The following is a 23,146-nucleotide window of genomic DNA, read 5'->3' on the forward strand; positions in this document are numbered from 1 at the left end:
CCGTTGCTGTTGTAGCTATGAAGTCTTCAGAAGCGCAGCTCGGGCCTTACTCCACACCCTGTGGCATGGCTGAACTAAATGTTGGGCAGCCGGAACTCCCACCTCAGACTCCTGCTCAGAGAACAAAGGAGATTGATAGCCAAACTGACATTCAAAAGGTGACATACCCGTTGAGGAATGGTGAAGAGTATTATAGGCAAATTCTGCCCATATCAGGTGTTTGCTCCAGGACGTTGGGTTGGATGAAGATAGACATCTCAAGGTTGTCTGTTATTTCAGTCTGTCCATTAGACTGGGGATGAAACCCAGATGATAGACTGGCTGAAGCCCCAATAAGCTGTCAGAAGGCCTTCCAGAACCTGGATGCAAACTGAGGACCACAGTCTGAAACCACATCTTGGGGAAAGCCCAAGATTGCAATACAATCTCAGCAGTCTGTGGAGCCGAAGGAAGTTTTGGCAATGGTATAAGGTGGCAAGCTTTTGAAAATCTATACACAACTACCAAAATCACTTTGTTACCTTGGGAGAGTGGTAGACCCGTTACAACGTCCATAGAAATATGTGACCAAGGACGAGCAGGGACTTAGGCTTAGCAGATGACCTTGTGGACGAGACCTGGAATCCTTATGCTGGACACAAACGAGGCAGGCAGCAACAAAGGATTTAACGTTGTAGCGACAATGACTTTGTTGTAGGGAATTAATAACTCAAATGAGGGGGAATATTCATCAGATGATGAATATTTATCGCATACACAAATTAAATTATCCCAAATAGGGAATAGTCTAAGCCTGACCATATATGAATAGTTACCACGATTGCTCGTAGTAATTATTCATATAGGTCGGTACAATTGTATCAATTGTCAGGGTAAATTTCATGTAATTTGAATTTAGTTATTGTGCAATCTGTCCGTTTAGCAAACTGTATGCGACTTCCTTATTAGAATCTTACAGGCTTGTAAACAACGACCATACCGTTCCTCTGGCCACAAGGATGGATATTGTCATGCAAGGCACTTTAGATCTCTCAATAATCAAAACCAAGTAGAGCTTTGTAGCTTAAATCATATCTTCAGGGACTTTAAATGATGGAACAATGAAACAGATTCAATTCAAAGATTATGGAATTTAATAAAACAACTAAGATTACGTATACTACTTAAAACACGCAGGAGTAAATATGCATTACAAAACAATACAAAAATGATGATCATACGAATATTGGAGAGAGAGAAAAGAGAGAGAGAGAGAGAGAGAGAGAGAGAAAGAGGTTTAGTGAGTGAGAGAGAGAGAGAGAGAGAGAAATAGATTCTCAGGACATAAACAGTTCAAACAGTTTCTTTCACAAAGAGACCCAAAGGCTTAGGAAGTTCTCAGACAACCTTAAAACAGCATTTCTTTTCAGATTTGATATGGCCCCTTTGTGCAGCTGGTTTGAAAAAGCAACGTGTCCAACGCGTCTTTCGTTTGGAAGTGGAGAATGAAATGGACTCAGCCGCAGCACGTACAAAGATGACTAATCGTGCATTCGTTTCGTTCGTGAATACACTGAACGAAGGACAAAATATCAAACTGAGGTAGATAAAAGAAAAGACTTAGATTTAAAACGAAATTAGAAAGTAAACGAAGAACTCCTGTTGGAGCTTGTAGTGAAGAAGAACCTCTCTCTGGCGAACAGCAGCATAGAGGTGCGCATGGCGCCGTGTTTTGAAGGAGCTAAGGTCACGCCTTCAAACGGGCATAACCCAATCATTTGGGAGGACGGGTTGCGGCAACCTTCTTTTGTTTTGTAAAGTACACGCCTTTTGGGACGATGTACAGAAGAAATAAACTTGGTTATAAAACATTTATAAACTGGTATTAATGAAAGAATGCATCCTCTGGTACTTTGTGTTAAAGATTCAACACCATTGGGTTCGTAAACCATCGTAAAGCTTATAGTTATATTGATTTGTCATACAGAGACCATGAAACACAACAAGAAATACTTTTTCACATTTCAATACAATTTTAAAAGGGTAATCTTTGATCACACGTGGTCCTAGATGCAAATTCGAGTGTCTCTGTGTGTGTGTGTGTATGTGTCGGTGCGAGCGGGAGTCATTTGCAGTTCATTCGAAGTTTGCACCGCGTGGTGAACTTTTGCTCTCTGACTCAGGGGAAGTCCGTATGTGTGTGCGTATGTGTGTGCGTGTTCTCTTGAACTGATGAGGTTACAGTGGGCACATGTTCGAACATCTGGTTAAACAATGTTTTGTTGTTCTGAAGTGTTAATACGTGTTGGGAAATCCTGGGGGGGGTTACGCGAGGTCTCGCCAGTGTGGCGCCTCGCTGGTCAGCAGATCCCAGCAGAGCAGTAAAACAGAATGGTTTTTGTTTATTCGGGAAGAAGAGATCTGTGTTCTCAGATCGGCAATCAATGATTTATGCAAATGGTAGACGCCGTTTGCTCGTCGTCACAGTTCAGGAACAACAGAGCCTGTGTTTGTTGATTGGAATCCAGTAATTTAATCAAGATAGCAGAAACTGACCATCTGCTTTGTGCTACATTCCCCCCTTGATGGTTCGGCAGGACCCGTGTGTGTGGGCCTTGTCGCACCATCATGGTAACAATGGTCAGATGGCAGGTGGATCAGATGGTAGGATGCGGCAGGTAGTTGTTAGGACTGAGGGCTCAGCTCGATGAGGTTTTCAGCGTTCTCTGGCGGGGAGGCATCTTTCCGAGGGCCCCTCCGGAAGCCTCCGGAGACTGCCTTTGTGAGCTTGGCTGTGGAGGTTCGCATTTAGTTGATTCTTCGGTACAGGATGTAGGCCAAGCCCAGGGTTAAAGTGTGTCCGATGATTGTCGAGATGCACAGTGCAGTGTCAGCTGCGGTCCTGGCTTGGACCACCGGTGATGTGTTCAGGATGGGTAATCGAGACAAAGCCTGAAGGGCTGTGTCCAGGGGAGCTATATCAACGATTTGTGACCCCCCTTCTGTAATCCACTTTTCCAGTTCTGGATCTAGAGTGAAGTTATGATCCCTAAAGAAGGATGGAATCTCTAGTTCGGATTGGTACTCTTCGCTTGGCAGGTGGTACAAGGCAAGGTCATCCAGGTGGAGGATGGCTCCTCGTGGGACTTGAATCCACATGCTTTGGTTAAGCAGATTGACGCGGGTAGCAGTGTCGTGCTGGTCGTAGGTCAGTGTCGCTGACCGCACTGGAGTGTTCACGAGCCATTGGTTTCCTATAATCTCGGCTTGCGTCTCGGTGACTTGGCCGCGAGGCTTAGCATCAGCCGGACAACGTGCGTCATTGGCCAGCTGTTGCAGACCGCAAATTCCATCCGTGTTATCTCTGAGAAAAGGTTTACTGGGGAAGAGATAGTGAATGTCTTTCGTGAAGGGTGCACATGTGCAGATTAGGCGCTAGGTACAATTGTGGGTCGCTGTCGTGGTAAGCTACCACGTCTGGAGTCCGTATCCTGAACTGGGTGTGGCTCTGCCAGAATCCTACGTTGACAACGTCTTTGAGTCGGTAGATTCGGCTTGATTCTATAATGGGTAAATTGAGGAGAAAGCCCATCTCTCGCTGTGCAGGGTCAACATACAGTGGAATGGCACTGCCCAAGGAGTAGGCAAGGTGGATTTGCAGCGGGTCAGTGGGTGTGGTTACGGCAGAAGCCAGCACGGTTTGCACCAGGCTTAGGGGTATCAGGTATGGCGGGATTCTACCCATGGCTAAACTGTCCATGGAGGAGCTCACTTCTCTGAGCATGTCGGTCATTAATGCGGTGACCAACTGGGTTTGGGCAAAGTCATTCTGGAAGACTGTGAACAGCTGTTTCATGGAACTCACAGTCTGGTTCAGCATGACACTGTGAGTGTTGAGGATTGTCACTGTTCCTCTTAATGTCTTGCCTATGGTGGTTAGGGATGCGCTTTGTGTGGTGAGTTGATCTTTTAACTGTGGTTCCGTCTGAATTTCTGCTACATGCCTTCGTACAGTGGCTATGTTCACGGCGTTAACACTGGACATACCGATGTTGAACAGCGTGCCTACGGCAGCAGCGGCCCCGAGCAAAGCTCCCAGGAACCGTTTGGAACGTTTGTTGTGCCCACCCAATTCCGCCTGAGTGACAGTCATCTTCTCGAGTTGGTTCAGCATGTGTTCGACGTCGGCTTCAGCGTGGTTGAGGGCGGTTTCTGTCCATCTGGCACCTGCCCAACTGTACTGGGCGACTGCTCTCGGGTAGTGCGCACGGTAGACATTTCGAGGGTCGAGTCGCACGTACACTTTCTGTGTGTGTGTTCGGCAATTCGTTATCAGAAGTCCCGGTTGCTCTCTCAACACAATGCCCGAGGCCGGTCCTGGGGAGATTAGGTCGGGTGGTGGCTGGCCTTTGGTCGACTGAAAGCACATGATGGCAATCCACAGCAGCATCCTGTTATAGGCAAGAGAGAGAGGTATGCAGGAAAAGGGGGAAGAGAGAAGGCACAGGTCAGTGAGGTTTGTCCCGGGTTGTATGGGACAGTCTTTTCGTTGCGGTGACGGCGGTTGAGTTTAGCTTGCACTGGCCCCTTCCTGTCTGTCCCTGCTAGTGGCCACATGTCTTTTAATCTGATTGCGGTGGACCCATTTGAGAACTGGTTCTCTCGGTCCCCGTTTTAGCTGGATTTGGAACGCGATGGGGGAGAGTTTGTTCACAATCTCATGAGGTCCAGTCCAGTGAGGCAGAAACTTTTTTGACAGCTGCTTGGGTGGCAAGGCGAAACTGTAATACAGGACTTTGTCGCCCACGCTGAGTTCATGGTGTGATGCTTTTCGGTCATAATATGCTTTCTGGCCTTCAGCGCTGTTTTTCAGGTGTTGCTGGGCGAAAGCGAAGGTTGTTTTCAAGTGTTTATGGAGCTCGTCCAGATATTGGGACGTGGTGTAGGCGGTGACAAGGTTGTGGTCTCCTGGTTGGTACAGCAGGTGTAATGGCAGGGTCATTTGCCGCCCAGTCATGAGTTCAAAAGGGGACACCCGTGTTGATTCCTGTGGGGTGGCTCTGATGGCCATCAGTACAAGGGGGAGTTTCACATCCCAGTCTTTCTGATTAGCCGACACGTACTTTCTTAGCATGCTGACCACCGTCCGGTTAGATCTTTCTACCTGCCCAGATGAAATCGGATGGTGGCTGATGTGAAGTTTAGCTTGCACCCCTAGACATCTCCAGATCTTTTGCATGATCTCGGCCGTGAAATGGGTGCCTTGGTCTGAGTTGACTCTTAGTGGTAGTCCGAACCGGGAGAAGATGTGGTTCATCAGGAGATATGCCGTTGTTTGGGCAGTGTCGTCGGGTGCTGGCAAACACTCTACCCACTTGGTAAACTGACACACCACTGTGAGAAAGTACTTGTTGCCTCTTGTTGACCTGGGCAGGGGTCCTACCCAGTCAATTTGAAGGTCTGACCACGGGAACGTGATTCCTCTGCGTTGCAGTGGGGCTCTGTGATTTAGGTTTGTTGGTTGGAACTGACAGCAGACTAAGCATTCTCTCACATACTCTGCCACATCTTGCTGCATGCCTGGCCAGTATGCCACCTGTCTAAGTGTCTCATATGTGGCTCTGGTACCGTGGTGTCCAGCGTATGGTGCGTTGTGGGCGTGCATTAGCATCACCCCCCTCTGGCACAGTGGCACCACGAGCCTAGGCGATGTGGTGTCATCGGTGACAAACCATAGAATGTTGTCCCGCACACGCAACATGTGTCTGGAGTTATGTAGATGTCTTAGGTCGGAGTCATCAGTGATGTCCAAAGGTGCGATAGGGTGGCAGGAGGGGTCAGAGAGGTGGTGAATAATTGTTTTTATGGCAGTGTCCGAGGCTTGCATATCCTTGATGTCATTGTTGGAAATTTGCGGAGTTAGCGATAGCATCTGTGAAGCTGGCGCCGTGGCAGGCAAGGGCCGCTTGCTGCGGGTTAGCACAGCTACATTGGGTTTAGGTGTGGGGTCTGGGGAGGACCACAGCTCACCGTGTATGGCACCCGTTTTGGCGAGGGCGTCAGTGTGGTCATTAAAGTCTTTGTCTTGGCCTGGCATTTTAGAATGTCCTTTTACCTTCTTCCAGTACACGGTGACATCGTGTGTTGTCGTGATGTTATCACATTCCTGGAACAGGTGTTGATGTTTGACTGGCTTGTTGTTTGCAGTTTTGAAACTGTTTTGTTTCCAGATCGGGAGATGGCATACAAAACTGAGTCTGGCATAGTTAGAGTCTGTGCAAATGAGAAGTTCACTGATGTTATGGGCTGATGCGATTTGCAGAGTTATGAGAATGGCTGCTATCTCTGCATATTGTGATGACTGGGGGCCCAGCTTGAAGTGTTGTGGTGGGCATGGTTGGTTGTTCACCCACAGTACCCCTGCACCTGCCTTTCGGATGCCCTCGCTGTTGTAGGAGCATCCGTCGACGTAAGCTGTGGGCATGCCTTCGCACGCATTCTTTTCGAAGTACCTGTGACAGGTCAGTTGTGGCTGTTGGGGCTCGGGTGTGTTCAGCATCGTAGCAGGAGTGTTGTCAGAGCAGTTTTGACATGCAGCAAGGCCGTTACCCAGAGCAGACTTGTGATTCTGTGCATATCGGGCCTCAACATTTCGTCCTTGGAGAGCCATTAGCCAAGTGGCTATGCGTGCATTGGTTACCACGCCATCTCGGATTCGTTGGCTGTTGAGGAACATTACGGGCTGGTGGCAAGTCTCTATGATAACTTTCTGTGCTCCAATGTAGTTGGAGAAACGCTGAATGGCCCATACCATACAGAGCAAAGCTTTTTCGCAGTCTGAGAATTTACATTCTGGAGGTAGGAGTGTTTTGCTGGCATATGCGACCACCTTTTTGTCTTGGTCGTGTAGTTGGTATAGGCCAGCACTGAGACATTGGTCAGAAAATCCAGCTTCCAGGTAGAATTCTTTTTGAGGGTCGGGGTAAGCAAGGCATGGAGCTATGCATAAATGTCTTTTTAGTGCCGCCATGGCGTGTTCCTGAGCGTCTGACCAGACGAAAGGGAAGTCCTTTTTCAGCAGAGCTGTTAGAGGTCTGGCGATGTCTGAATAGTTTACGATGAACTGTAGAGAGTAATTGCATACCCCTAGAAAACTTCTTAGTTCAGAGATGTTAGTGGGAGGCTTGATGTTTTGAACGGCGTGAATACGGTTTGATTGTGGTTCGATGCCATGGGGTCCGACGAGCAGACCCACGTAGTTGACCTTGGTACGACACCACTGTCCCTTGTGGAGGGCTATTTTGGCACCGGCCGTGGATAGCTGGTTCAAAACATAGTCTATTTCTTTCAGGTGGTCGGCCACCGTCGTGCTCTTCATGAGAACGTCGTCTACGTAAATCAGGTTACCTCTCATCCTGGCGTCTGGGCAGGCTTTGTTTAGGAAGATGTTGAACTCAGCTGGTGAGTTGGCGTATCCGAACGGGCACCTGTTGAAGGTGAACTGTCGGTTGCCGAATGTGAATGCCAGCTTATGTTGATCTTCTGGGTGCACTGGGATAGTCCAGAATCCAGAGGCCACATCGAGTGTTGAGAAGATGGTGGCACCTCTGATTCGGGGTATTTCTTGTTCCAGCTGGGTCATGGGCCACCGTGATAGCAGCACCTGTTGATTCAGCTTTCTATAGTCAATGGTGGGCCGCCATTTCCCATTAGGTTTGAGAACAGGCCAAATAGGCGCGGAGTAGGTGCTATTGCATGGTCTAATGATGCCTTTTTCAAGCATGGATTCGATGATTTCCTGCACTGGTTCGTGCGAGGCGATGGGAATTTTGTATTGCTTGACAAAAGTGGGAGGAGCCTCGGGGTGCGTGGGGATGCGCACTGTGTGGAGGAGGGTGAGACCACAGTCTAAAGAGTCTTTGGCAAAGGATTCTTTGAACTTATAAAGGACTTGTCTTAGTCTTTGGCGGTCTGCATCATTCTGCAGTGCATCAGCGTCCTGTAGAATTTGCTGCACTTGAGATTCGAAACCTTGATACGGCTCTTCTGTCGGCGTGTCATCAGTCGGGTTGGTTTCTAAAGGCGTAGCAGGTGCACTAGTCTCATTGACAGGCTGGTGGGAGACTGTGTACACTGCGAGGTGTTGGTCCTCTGTCAGCTCTGTTCTGCACACATGGTCTTTGGCCACCGACATGAGATGTAATGGCAATGAGTTGGAAGGGTGCCGTGAACAAGGTGTTGTCTGTATTGTCTTCAGGTATCAGTGCAGGTGGGATGGGCCCGATAACAGGTAATACCAGCTCAAAGTCATGAAAGTCAAGCGTGAGTCCGAGTTCCCCACATTCAGGTGAAGGTTGGAAGAAAGCCAGCGTGTGGTTTAAGGTTTGGCCACGTCGCATGTTGAGTCGCACAGCGACTCCTTTAGTGTAAGCTGGTACCACCGTTCCTTGTTCGTTGATTAGAGTGCAGACTTCTGGGATGGTCTGCCCTGACAGTAGATTGTCGTGACTGATGGGAACAGGTGGCTGTGACGTCAATGGAGCCCATACAACCTCATTAAACATGTCCACATGAGCCTTGAGGCAAATCAAGACATCTGCTCCAATGTAGACATCGTGGGCTGGATCCTCAAGGATCAGGAAGCAATAGGTCAAGCACCGGTGATTCCATTTCAAGTGCAAAGCACAGATCCCTGTGGCAGATATCATGGATGATGGCTGTGAGTTCAGAGGGAAGCGTGTGCGTTTGCTGGTATAGGGCAGGTCCGGTGTGTTTTCAATGATTGCATTGAATAGTGAGAGACTGATGGCTGAGTTGTCTGCCCATAGTGCCAGAATAATGTCTGTGGTGGTTATATTTTGCAGCTGCAGGTCCGTTTTGACCTGGGGACAGTAGCTATCAGAGCCTTGGGTGGTTCTGAAAGTGCAGAGTAGCGAACTTGAACCCTGATCAGCTGTGGGGACTGTGTCCTCATGTCTGGCTGAGGGAATTCCCGTGAACCCTGTGACCTGACAGTCTGGTTCAGCGGATTTGTGTGGCTGGAGGGGGAGGGGTTCACGCACTTGGGCCCAAACTTGCAGGTGTTTGAAGTCCAATAAGGGCTCAAAGCGATCCAGCAGGTCTTTGCCTATGAGAAATTGATAAATGTTCATTGGAGAAACATGTACTAAGCTCATAGGCCCGATTGCCAGGTGAATGGGAGCTACGTTTCTTAGCTGGATGTCATTTTGGCTGTATGACTGCACATTCAGCTCATAAGTGTGGAAATTAAGAGTTCGGTTTTGTCTTTGGGCTTCAAATTTGAGTTTTTCAAATAGTTGAGCAGAAATTAGTGTGAGATCAGAGCCGGTGTCCACCAGTGCTTCGAGCTTCATTTCCTTTTCCAAGGTGATGGTTAGGTATAGTTTGCGTGCCACTCCTTTTTCGATCAGGTTCCCCAGGAGTTTTGGTGTGGGGTCTTGTGTGTTGATCGATAAACAGTGCGGGTATGTCTCGTGTGGCTCGTTGTGGGTGCAGATCACTAAGACAGCACTGTCTGGTACCTTTGCGTGAGTGTCGCTGCAGTCTTGTTCAGGAAGTGCAGTTGTCAGCCGGTGTGAGGGAGAGGTGTCGTCAGTTGATGATGTGACAATGAGTTCACTAGTCTGCGGCTGAGGAGTACTGTCCTGTGGGGCTGTCAGCTGGAGGGAGTGAGTGGCGCTGTCATTCAGTGATGCGACAGCAAGTTTGACAGTCTGTGGTCTAACAGCAGTGTTCTGTGGGGCTGTCAGCTGGAGGGAATGAGTGGCGCTGTCATTTAGTGATGCAACAGCAAGTTTGACAGTCTGTGGTCTAACAACGTTCTCCGTGGGACTGTCAGCGGGAGAAACGTTGGGAGTGGCGTTGGCTTCGGGCATAAGGTTTAGTCATGCGGTGTCTGGTTTATCCTTGTCTTCTTTGCGGGGTTTCTTTTGAAGAAACTCTCTCAGTACGCTTAGAAGTTCTGCAGCTTCAGACGCGGCTGCGCTGTTTCTGGTGGCTGCGGGCTCCAGCTTGAGCTTACCAGTGTCACGTCGAGAGGGTTCCCCCAGCTGGTTCTCTGGGCTCGACGTTCGGGAAGATGGAAGTTGGTTCCTTCTGGGTCGCCGGCCGGCTTCCCAGGTGCCCCCTCCCTTTTGGTTGTGGGAGGGGCGAGGCTGGTCCCAGAAACTCCCGGAGCGGTCGTTTTGCTGCCTTGGACGGGCACCCCCCCGACCGCGCTGCCCTCTGCTGGTTTGGAATGGTCAACTCTCTGTTGACAGGTTTGTAACTAGGGTGTTGTGCGCCCTCTAGGGTTAGCTCTGAATGGTGCTCAGAGACAGGGCAAATTGTGGGGTGTTTCACAGTCTTTTCAGAAACAGTTTTCTGTTTGGTGTATGCTTTTTGAGCCAAGTCCCGCAGCTGTTGGGTTGACATAGTCCGTGCGTCGGGCAAAACTCCTCCTCCATACCTGGTTCATTGCGTGAACTGAAAAAAGCTTGTCTAAGACGGCTGTAGTAAGTTTGTGGGGTTTCCAGCCGGGCTTGTTTTAGATCCATTGCCGCGATTATACCTTGGTCTGACTCTGGATCGGAGAATTTGCGAATCAGCGATTGCCGCAATTGCGGATAGTTCATTTTGACAGTCTCTGGTTGACGGTCTAGGAAGCTTCTCACGTCTCTGCTAGACGTGATTCGGAGAAGGTACAACTTATCCCACGTAGTGACGTTGGCAACAGTTTGTAAGTGAAAATCAATGTCCTGTAAATAAGCATGCACATCGTGGCCCCCTGCTGGATTGGGAGTGAATGTGGGAATGTTTCTTGCCAGTTTGTCAAGTTCTTTAGAAGCCGTGTTGTGACTGGTGGCCCGACCCTTCGGGATGGGGCCCGGTCCTTCTCCAGCTGGTGGGAGCTCGTGACGGCTGGCTGGTGTGGTGTCTTGTGGGCTTCCCTCCCCTCCTTCCTTTTTGGGGGGTTGGCTGAGAAGTGCAAGCTCGCTGGTGAGGGGAAACGGAGTGATGGGCGTTTCCCCTTCCAGGTCACTCTGCAGTCTGTAAGAATGTTTAAGTTCTCTGTGGACAATGTCAAGTTCATATTTTAGATCGTGTCTCTGTTGGACGAGCTCATTAATTTCGGCTCGGGCTTTTTGCAAATGTTTTTCACAAGCCTTTGCTTTAGCATCTCTGTCTTTTAATTCAATCTCTGCTCGTTCTAAAAGAGCTTCGCCACGGAGCAGTTTGTCATTGAGTTCCTCCGAGGTTCGCTTCTCCGACTGCACTCTCTGGTCTGCGTCCGTGCGCAGATCCTCCAAGGCCTTTTGCAGCCTTTCCACTTCCTTTTGTAGTTCCGGGCGTGTTTCGTCCTTGGCTTCGATCTCCAGCAGTAGCTGGTCCAGGCGTTTCTGTGTGTGGTCCTTCTCCTTGCGGGCCTCTTCCAGTTGAGTCTTTAGTCCTGCGATTTCCTTTTCCTGATTGGCGTTATCTTCCTCCAGGAAGCGTGCCTGTGCAACCAGGTGGTGAGCTAAGGTCCCGACGATCCGGCTCCATTCTTTTGAACTGTAGGCCTGCGTGGGATCGTGGGACATGAGCTGGTCTACGTTGGCGTCCAGTTCCTGTAGGGTCAGGTGTTTTGGGTCGCCAGCGTCCTTGGGCAGACAGTCGGTTGTCATGGCTCTCAACCAAGCATCGAGACTGTTCCAATGATCCGCGGGACTGGATGCGCGTGACATTCTGGCTCACTGTAGGCGAGAGAAACACAACACACACAAAAAGGGCCAATGCAAGCTTGTCTTGAGGCTAACGAGCTGTAGTACGGCGGTGCCGTCTATAGATTACGCGGGTCAGTGTAGGACCCGAAATAGAGGCTGCTCGGTTGTCACTCTATTATTTAGTTTCCTCTGGGTCTCTTTTGGTGAACTGCAAGAAACAAATCACAATAGAAACAAAACATAGCAAAAGGAAGAGAAGGTCGAGAGGAGAAAAACAAAATTAAAACAAAAATATCACAGTGAAAATAACACCTAAGTGAATTGACCTGTGCTGCAGTGTAACCACTAATAGCTAAAGGGGTGTGTCTTAGGGAGTAAGAGGTAAACCAACACTTAGAAAATATATCTGGGGGAATATCTATTCTTCTGTGGTTTATAATAAGTGGCAGGATTTTATCAAAATTTAGTTTTATCTGAGGTAGTCTGAGGTTCGACCCAGTTGGCTTCAGCAAGCGCGATCAGCCTTTCTGGCGCCACCAAACACTTGACCGCCGTGACCCCGGGCTCTCTGTTACTCTGCGTCACGGTTACGCCCCTCTCAAACAGTGCGTGACTTTTTAGCACAACCCGGTAATCTCCGAGGCATCAACCGGCCAACCGCACTGCAAAGGTGGGCGGCACACAGAACCCACCAGCGAACTGGCGTGGCTGACTTAGCCTATGGTTTGTGCACCGGTCCCAACAATTGACTTGTGGGTCGGCTTGGTGGCTGAACCTTCAAAGCACCAGGTTGCTGAGGTCACTTACTGCGTGCCGCAACCAATGAGCAGAGATAAGAGAACCCGAAAATCACCGCACGGTCAGTGTCGGTAACTCCAGTCGGCAGACCTGCCCACAGAAATCAACCAGGTGCTGAGATAATTTTTTCTTTTACCTGTACAAAACGCAGAACGGAATGAACAAGAGAGCTTAAAGTGAATTAAAAATTTTCTTTGCTGAAACCAAATTGGGTAATTTAGGTATGTGGCAATAAAACGAAAATTACAATAAGCCTGAAAAGGGGTAAGGTAGTAAATAATAAATAAAAAAAACTTTGAAGGGAAAAATTAATCTAACCTGGAAAAGAAAAATCTAATTAAGAGGTGAATGGCTTTTGTCACCTAATGGTAGCACAGAAGGAAGTTAGACAAGGATGATAGTTATTGCAAATAACCTAACCCGATTGGAAGTTAGCAACAATCCAATGCAGGTGGAAGCAGGACAGGGGAGTGGTAGGCCGCTGCAGTATGGTTTGGAGCCTCAAGGGGGCGTCCTTCCTCTCCGTAGTTCACTTTGACTGTTTAACACAATTTAAATTTCATTCACATTGGTTTAAACTCAAATCCAAATAAGCCTGGGGGAAATTCACAGAGAATTAGAAGGGCTTTTTTTAAATAATAATCACAATAACCCTGAGGTTATTTGTAATGATTATAAAACAATCATCGAGAAAGGCATAAATAGGATTGATTTAATACAGAATAAGTTTAGTAGAAGGCTGATGGCTGGCTTGGGAAGGGTGCTGTCACTAGGTGGCGCCCTGCTTTTCAGGGGGACTCTCAATGCCTGGAATGTGAGAAATTTATAATGGGGCAAAAGAAAACAAATTTGTTTCAATTCAAATCAAATCTAGATACACTGGGGAAGGAGAAACAAAAGTTTTTGTTTTTGCAGAGAAATCAGAATAATTTCTGATAATAATCACAATAACACTGAGGTTATTAGTAATTATTATAAAATAAAACAAAACAGAATAATCGAGACAGGTAGAAATGGAAACAGGGCAGAGCAGAGTGAATTAAGCAGAAAAGTGATAGCCGACCTGGAGTTGTGCTGCCACTAGGGGGCTTTTGCCTCTCTCCAAGTGAACTATCAGTGATTTTGGGCTGAGGGATTATAATCTAAGCTCCAATTCACCTTTTGGGGAATTAAACTCAAAATAAAATACCTCAGTCCAAAACAGGAGGGTTGTTTTAAGGACTGGCAAGCTGTAAATGCAAATATGTATTTAGGCAGCTTATTACACAATCATCGCAGTGAATTTGGAGGACGAACACAATCGAGAAACAATGAATAGCAGGTCTTATCCGCTATTGCCCACGTGGTGGCGGTGTCGCGCCCTCGTGGTCCAAAAATCACGAGCGTGGTAATTTGAGACTGGTGCGCGCCCGTAACGACTGATTTCAGAACTCAAAAGTTTTCCCCATGCACCAACTTTTTGCAAACACACAATTATATTTACCAGTATACTTTTGAAGATCACGGCGGATCTTTTTGTGCTCGTCTGCACAGAAAATGACACGGGATTTGAGCCGGATAGCTAGGCCAGCGTTTTGAAACCCGTTTTGAGTTATCGTTGTTAACAACATAAAATACAAATTTTCTACTGATCGGGAGGAGTCTCGCTCCCGCAGTTTTAAAAATACCGGTAGTATGCCTGAGTGAAGATTCCTTCGTTCAAACAACAGGACTCTGGACAGTATTAAATTTGTACACAGCCAAAACAACAGAGTTTTCCTTTTTCTCGAAACTGGACTGTTTAAAATACTGTGACTGCAGTTTCCTCACATTCAGTAGTGCTAGAAAGAAATGCTTTAGACTTCTTTTCAGCAAAACTGGTGTGTTACTGACACGGCTTTTCGCCTTGCTCAGTATTTGAATCGACTCGTCAATATAAAATGCAAACGCGCGTACACAATATTAAACTCCCAAAATCACACATGAATATGAATCTGAATTTTTGTCCCAAAATTAAGTTTGAAAATGCCCGCATCCTCCACCATAAATAATATGTAGCGACAATGACTTTGTTGTAGGGAATTAATAACTCAAATGAGGGGGAATATTCATCAGATGATGAATATTTATCGCATACACAAATTAAATTATCCCAAATAGGGAATAGTCTAAGTCTCACCGTATATGAATAGTTACCACGATTGCTCGTAGTAATTATTCATATAGGTCGGTACAGTTGTATCAATTGTCAGGGTAAATTTCATGTAATTTGAATTTAGTTATTGCGCAATCTGTCCGTTTAGCGAACTGTATGCGACTTCCTTATTAGAATCTTACAGGCTTGTAAACAATGACCATACCCTCTGGCCACAAGGATGGATATTGTCGTGCAAGGCACTTTAGATCTCTCAATAATCAAAACCAAGTAGAGCTTTGTAGCTTAAATCATATCTTCAGGGACTTTAAATGATGGAACAATGAAACAGATTCAATTCAAAGATTATGGAATTTAATAAAACAACTAAGATTACGTATACTACTTAAAACACGCAGGAGTAAATATGCATTACAAAACAACAATACAAAAATGATGATCATACGAATATTGGAGAGAGAGAAAAGAGAGAGAGAGAGAGAGAGAGAGAGAGAGAGAGAGAGAGAGAGAGAGAGAGAAATAGATTCTCAGGACATAAACAGTTCAAACAGTTTCTTTCACAAAGAGACCCAAAGGCTTAGGAAGTTCTCAGACAACCTTAAAACAGCATTTCTTTTCAGATTTGCGATATTAAAATGGTAACGTTACTTGCTTTGATATGGCCCCTTTGTGCAGCTGGTTTGAAAAAGCAACGTGTCCAACGCGTCTTTCGTTTGGAGGTGGAGAATGAAATGGACTCAGCCGCAGCACGTACAAAGATGACTAATCGTGCATTCGTTTCGTTCGTGAATACACTGAACGAAGGACAAAATATCAAACTGAGGTAGATAAAAGAAAAGACTTAGATTTAAAACGAAATTAGAAAGTAAACGAAGAACTCCTGTTGGAGCTTGTAGTGAAGAAGAACCTCTCTCTGGCGAACAGCAGCATAGAGGTGCGCATGGCGCCGTGTTTTGAAGGAGCTAAGGTCACGCCTTCAAACGGGCATAACCCAATCATTTGGGAGGACGGGTTGCGGCAACCTTCTTTTGTTTTGTAAAGTACACGCCCTTTGGGACGATGTACAGAAGAAATAAACTTGGTCATAAAACATTTATAAACTGGTATTAATGAAAGAATGCATCCTCTGGTACTTTGTGTTAAAGATTCAACACCATTGGGTTCTTCTGAATAAAGCAATACCACGAATGATAATTCTGTGAGTTAATAACACAAAGATACATGATTTTTCATGATTATACGCATATCAAGGTAAGATTATATATCGTAAAGCTTATAGTTATATTGATTTGTCATACAGAGACCATGAAACACAACAAGAAATACTTTTTCACATTTCAATAAAATTTTAAAAGGGTAATCTTTGATCACACGTGGTCCTAGATGCAAATTCGAGTGTCTCTGTGTGTGTGTGTGTATGTGTTGGTGCGAGCGAGAGTCATTTGCAGTTCATTCGAAGTTCACACCGCGTGGTGAACTTTTGCTCTCTGACTCAGGGGAAGTCCGTATGTGTGTGCGTATGTGTGTGCGTGTTCTCTTGAACTGATGAGGTTACAGTGGGCACATGTTCGAACATCTGGTTAAACAATGTTTTGTTGTTCTGAAGTGTTAATACGTGTTGGGAAATCCTGGGGGGGGTTACGCGAGGTCTCGCCAGCGTGACGCCTCGCTGGTCAGCAGATCCCAGCAGAGCAGTAAAACAGAATGGTTTTTGTTTATTCGGGAAGAAGAGATCTGTGTTCTCAGATCGGCAATCAATGATTTATGCAAATGGTAGACACCGTTTGCTCGTTGTCACAGTTCAGGAACAACAGAGCCTGTGTTTGTTGATTGGAATCCAGTAATTTAATCAAGATAGCAGAAACTGACCATCTGCTTTGTGCTACAACGTCATCAGTGATCCTTGGCCACCAGAAGCATCTGCAAATGAACTCTAGAGTCCTACTGACTCCTGGGTGGCATGTGATTGATGAGGCATGTCCCCACTGCAAAATATCAGTGCGCACACTTTTGGGTACAAAAAGAAGACCAGGTGCCTAGGGCTGCACGATATTGGGAAAAAATGACATTGCGATATTTTATTTTTCTGCGATATATATTGTGATATAAAATCTAATCTAATTTTTTCTAACAAACAAAAATGGGGTAAGCACACTTACATTCTCATTTTAAATGATTTAAACATCAGAGTATTATTTAAATTAGAGTAAATTATTTGTTTGTAACTTTAGGATATGGTTTGAATTGTTAACATTAGTTAATGTATCTAATTACTAACATGAACTTACCATGAGCAATACTTCTGTTACTGTATTAGTTAATCTTTGTTTATCTTAGTTTATAAAAATACAGCTGTTCATTGTTTGGTAATGTTACTTCACAGTGCATTAACTATGTTAACAAATACTGTACAACTTTTGATTTCAAATGTAGGCTATAGCCTAAATGTTGAAATTAACAATGTTGTAGAAGTGCAGTTTACTAATAGTAAATGTAAACTAATGTAGTTAAATAGTTTAATAAATAGAACATTATTGTAAAGTGTTACAGATTTTTTTATACATCAATTCAGACGTCTCGTGAGTTCAGTGTTGGACAGGTCAGTTGTTTAAACCGTTCATTAAATTGAATCGTTTCAAAGGAATCATTAGTTCGCGAATCGGACGTCTAGTCTACGGAACGCGTTGTGTAATTATCTCGGCAGTTTAGGATATCGCACAAGATTTGTCAACACAGTAAACATTTCATCACTGGATAGTTTTTTTGTTGTTGTTCGACACCATCGTGTCAATTGATTTTGATTAATATGCGCAAGGGAGAGAGAGCAAGACAGCGCTGTTGTTTGAAGACGGTGAGGGTGATCGCGCGCGCGGCCGGTGCTCTCGCTCTCCCTCTCTCTCTGCTCGTTCTTATATGCGCCCTGTTAAACTGACAGGACTTAAAAACACATGCAAATGATAAACTTTCACTCTATGATGGTTAAGCTGTGCAATTAATCCGCGAAAAACATGCGTCAAGGGCCGGGGAGCAGATGTCCCGTACGGTTAATGGATCACGGATCAACTACAACAGCCTACATCGCACATCCTGCGATGTGACTATCGTGGATTCGTACATCGCGATATCTATGCTTAAACGACACATCGTGCAGCCCTACAGGTGGCCCATTACCATAAAGAATCGTTATCCTCTTCCATTAATGTCTACTGCCTTCGAGTTGCTTCAGGGGGCTACTGTATTCACTAAACTGGACCTTCGCAATGCTTATCATCTGGTCCGCATCCGTGCTGGTGATGAATGGAAGACTGCTTTTAATACACCCACGGGCCACTATGAGTATAAGGTCATGCCTTTCGGTTTGGTAAATGCTCCTGCAGTATTTCAATCTTTGATTAATGATGTGTTAAGAGACTTGCTGAATAGATTTGTATTTGTTTATTTGGATGATATTCTTATCTTTTCCAAGAACCTCCAGGAGCATGGTCTGCATGTTCGCCTAGTCCTCCAGCAACTCCTGAGAAACCATCTGTTCATCAAACTTGAGAAGAGTGAGTTCCATGTTCAAGAGGTATCCTTTTTGGGCTTCATTGTATCTAATGGTCATATCCAGATGGACCCTGCCAAAACCAAAGTGGTTAAAGATTGGCCTCAACCCACCTCCATCAGGAAGGTTCAATGTTTTCTTGGCTTTTCCAATTTCTATTGAAAGTTCATACAAAATTTCAGTGCCATTGCTGCTCCACTTATGACTCTCACTAAGAAGAATATTAATGGCTTCCAGTGGACAGAGGAGGCTGAAAAGGCGTTCTGCAAACTAAAAGACAGATTTACTTCAGTGCCTATCCTTACTATCCCAGATCCTGAGCTGCCCTTCATAGTCGAGGTGGATGCCTCTGAGGTAGGGGTCGGAGCTTCACTCTCCCAGCGGGCCAGAAAAGACAACAGATTGCATCCTTGTGCTTTATTTTCACACAAGCTCTCTTCTACTGAAAGAAATTATGATATTGGTAACAGGGAGTTATTAGCCGTCAAGCTAGCATTGGAAGAATGGAGGCACTGGTTGGAGGGGGCCAAACATCCCTTTGATGTATGGACTGACCACAAGATCTAGCTTATATCCAAAAAGCCAAGAGACTGAACTCTCGCCAGGCCCGATAGGCTCTATTCTTTAATCGCTTTGACCAGGATCTAAGAATGAAAAGCCTGATGCTTTTTCCAGGCAGTTTGATCCACCCAACATGGTGTCAACCCCAGTGATGATCATCCCCTCGTCCAAGATTCTGGGGGTGGGGCAAGGATAAGGCCACCTTCTTGCTGAACATGTCTAAAAGGTCTGCATAACCAGGGGGAACATGGGATAATTCTGGAGGTGTTCCGGATAACTGCAGAGTAGTCCTTAACAGCCCAGGGGTAGCCTGACTTTAGTGGGGAGAGACAGGAAGTTCAAGAGATGAAGTAGAGAGACACAAGTTATCACAATTAGGCCCCCATTTGACAATGTTACCGAAGGACCAGTCAATATGGGGGTTATGAAGGGCTAGCCAAGGAAAACCAAGGATTAAAGGAAATTCTGGTGACTTGATTACATAAAACTGTATAGTTTCTTGGTGACCCCCAACCCGGAGAGTACAGGAAAAGTGCTCAGACTCACCCGGCCAGAACCAAGGGGCCTTCCAACCAATGCCGTGATGGTCAGGGGGTCATCAAGGTTGGTAAGTGGCACCTGAAGATCCAAATCCATAAAGTTTCCAGCATCCTCGGAATCCACAATGGCCTTTAGGAGATGTGACTGATCATTCCATAAAAGGTGAGTAGACAAGAGAACCCCAGAAGATGCTGAGTTGGGAGGAATAGTCTCTCTCATCACAGTCCTCCCTTTACTGGATGAGAGTTGGCTTTTCCCAAAAGGATCGGGCAGAAAGCTTAAAAGTGGCCAGGTTCACCACAGTACAGGCAGCATTTATCCTTGATTCTGCGGTTTCGCTCCGATATGGAGAGCCATGATCGGCCCAACTGCATGGGCTCCTCAGTGCAGGTTACAGATGAGACAGGGTGATCATGAGGCAAGGGCAGTACACCAAAGGATGTTGACTGGGAACATATCTAGAAGACTCTGTGCGCTCCCTACGCCTCTCTCGAAGAGCCGTGATCGAAGACGATTATCTAATCAGATGGCTATATCAATCAGGGATTCTAGGTCTGTTGCAGGGTCTCGGGCTGCCAATTCATCCTTGAGTTCATCAGAAAGTGCTCTATTGAAAGCAACAGTCAATGCCTCCTGATTCCAGCCACTCCCCATAGATAGGGTTCAAAATTCCACAGCTAATTCTGCAACACTTTGAGTACCCTGGGTTAGGAATTGAGTACCCAAATGCAGAGGAATAAAGAACAGTAAAACCCCAAAAGTCTGAGTTTAATATTTGGCTCTTTACTTTCGATGGAAAAAAACAAAATAATAGCAACAGTCTTAGTTGGCACTTTAGGTGAATGTGCTACAGGGAAACTCAAACAACTCTCCTTGAGAGGCAATACAAAAAAGGGTAATCCAGACAGAAGAGATCTTCTTAAACATCAGTCCAGAGAGATAAAACCAGAAATCCACAAAAAGGTAACAAAAACATACAATCCAAGAACAAAACAGAAGGAAGGGAAAAAATCTCGAACCCAAAAATTCTTAGGAATGACAACGCTTTGGCTAACATCAGGACTGAACGAGAACAAAAGGCAGTGAGGTATATTTATAATTAGGTATGATTCAACACAGGTGAGAGCTTTTCTACCATTTAACCAAGGAGAAATAATCTGGGTAGAAATAATGCCATCTAGTGGTGAAATCAAGATACTTCAGAAAAAAACATTACATGAGTTGGCTGATTATAGCCACTCCTAGTGATTAACCAACTGTTTTGATGATCCACTGATTTAAAGAATGCTTGTGTGAACAATGGCTGTGCATCCTGAAGAAGCATGAGTTGAGACAAAACGCGTTGATCAACAATTTTTGGCCCGGTTTCACAGACAGTGCTTAGATTAAGGATTAGGCCTTAATTCAAGGGCATATAGGTAGCTTTTATGAATGTGCCTTAGAAAAAAAGAAAAAAAACTTCACTGATGTGCATCTTGAGACAAAACAATGTCACTGACATATTATGTCAGTACATAAGATATGTCAGCTTGCTTTCACTTAAAACAGCTCAAACATGCATTTTAGTCTGGAACTAAGCTTAAGCCTTGTCTGTGAAACCAGGGGTTAATGTTTAAAAGACTTGGCCCACTTCATCAATGGCTTTTTATGCTTAACCATGTGAGTGCCTTGAAATAATTGGTAACACTTTATTTCGATAGTCCACTTTAGACATTCTACTAACTATAAGTAACTTTGCAGCTACATGTCAACTAACTGTCATTAGAGGATTAGTAGACTGTCTGCTTAATATTTGCTAACACTTTATTTTGTTGGTCCCCTAACAGACATTCTACTGACTATAAGTAACGTGGCAACTACAAGTCAACTTATTTTCCTAACCAGAACCCTAACACCTAACCATAACCTAACAGTCTACTGACAGTCTACTACAGCCTACTAATACTCTAATGAGAGTTAGTTGTCTTGTAGTTGAAAAGTTACTTATAGTTAGTAGAATGTCTAAAGTGGACTATCGAAATAGTGTAACCAAATAATTTATTGTTTAATTAAATATACTTATATTAATTCAGACGCTTCTCATTGGATCTCACAGAGCTGTATATTAATTCTGTGCCGAGTTCAAACACTTCTCAGTGGATCTTGCAACACTCTTTAATAATGATTGTATAATTCAAGGGCATAGTTTTGGTTTGAACATTGGGGAGGATGAAGTGTAAAACCGTTTAGCGGGATTCCAGGGCATGCTCCCTCATGAGGTTTGTTTGTTTATTTTTGCAAAATGATCTTTTGTAGTATCATCCACACATGCATTGATAACATAACTGCAATAAATTAATATCTTAGTTAACAATTACTTGATTGTATTAGGATCTGATGTGTATTATGTTATTTAAGCTCCTAAAACCTTCAGTTTGAAAGAATTTTCAAAATCAAAGTGCCATGGTAATTTCCTGTCATCTCTTGCAATATTTGAAAGCCAGTTTTTGTTTTCTAATATCTTTCATTATGAGCAGAACACATTTTACAACTTTTTAAAACGTTTTTAGCAATATAGCGGGTGAATTATGTGTATGATGTATATTACGATAGTATGATGAACTATATGCCTTTCTCCACTGACATTCTGAGTTGTTCAAAGCGTTTCGAAGGAAACTGATTGTTTGAAGGCAGATATCTGACTCTGATGTGGTGAACGGGAACATGGTTTGTGTAAAATTAGCAACACATTATTAGCTGTTTGATAACGTAGTCAAGCAAAAGGTTAATCATATTAATTACCATTATGTGTCCGACGTTGTAAAGAGTGATACCATTGAGCAGTGTTTACCTCAGTAAGTTGACTGAGCGAGTGGATCTATCTCTGAGCTGGTGTGATTGAGAGGAGACGGAGCTAATTAGCATATTCATGGATCCACGTATACTAAACGAAGCAAGGGTGTAGAGTTACATTCAAGCTATTTAAAGCCATGAATTATATATGAAAAATATATATATTTAAAAAATATGTAATTTTGGTGATTTTGGGACTTTAAAATAAAGTGTAATCTAATTTTCTTAGAAAGTAAAAAATTACAGGTATACACAGCGACATCTTATATACTTGATGTAAGGCATCTCAAACAAAACTCCTGAATAAAAAAATAACAAGATTTGATGCTATGAACATTGGAAACTTTGGCAGATTCTGTGCTCTGAAGCGCTCATTCTAGCAGCCTGGAACCTTGTAAACGTGTATTCACTTCCAGACGTATTGATAGATTGCCAGACAGATTGTCACAAGATCTTGTCATTTTTGTGTGCAATATGCATCAGACTGTCTGTGAGAGGGTGCAGAACTAATTTTGCCATTCAGAACCAGAGGAAAGGCACCAGCACTGACACCCTAGCAGCATAGCAGGGTGTTATGACAGTAACTATTTTATAAAAGCATTAAGGCACTTAAGGCCATGCTGTGGATTTACAATATAACACTACATCTCATACCTTTTACTTAATTATGAGATGTATAGTCCCAACTCTAAATCCTGTCTGGATGAGCCACATGGAAATAGTCGATATACACACACCTTTGACTGCACAGTTGACTTTTTTATTAATTCGGCACACTTTGATATTGATCTGTTTATATATATATATATATAAACAGATCAATATCAAAGTGTGCAATTACAATATATATATATATATATATATATATATATATATATATATATTGTTGATGTGTTATGTTGTTATTTATGTTAAAGCAATACTCCACCCAAAAATTACCTTTTCTAAAAATCTACATTTACGTTCATCTGAAGAAAGAAAGTCATACACATCTGGAATGACATGAGGGTGAGTAAATGATGAGAGAATTTAAATTTTTGTGTGGAGTGTCCC

General features: G+C 44.6%; 1 protein-coding gene across 14 annotated transcripts in view; it reads left to right on the top strand.

Annotated features, from left to right (window-relative positions):
• Positions 1-23,146, top strand: part of thrb (thyroid hormone receptor beta) — a 519,521-nt gene that overhangs the window by 269,068 nt on the left and 227,307 nt on the right. The window lies entirely within an intron of this gene.

This window comes from Abramis brama (genome assembly GCF_963993115.1).
Source record: "Abramis brama genome assembly, chromosome: 12".
NCBI classification, from domain to species: Eukaryota; Metazoa; Chordata; class Actinopteri; order Cypriniformes; family Leuciscidae; genus Abramis; species Abramis brama.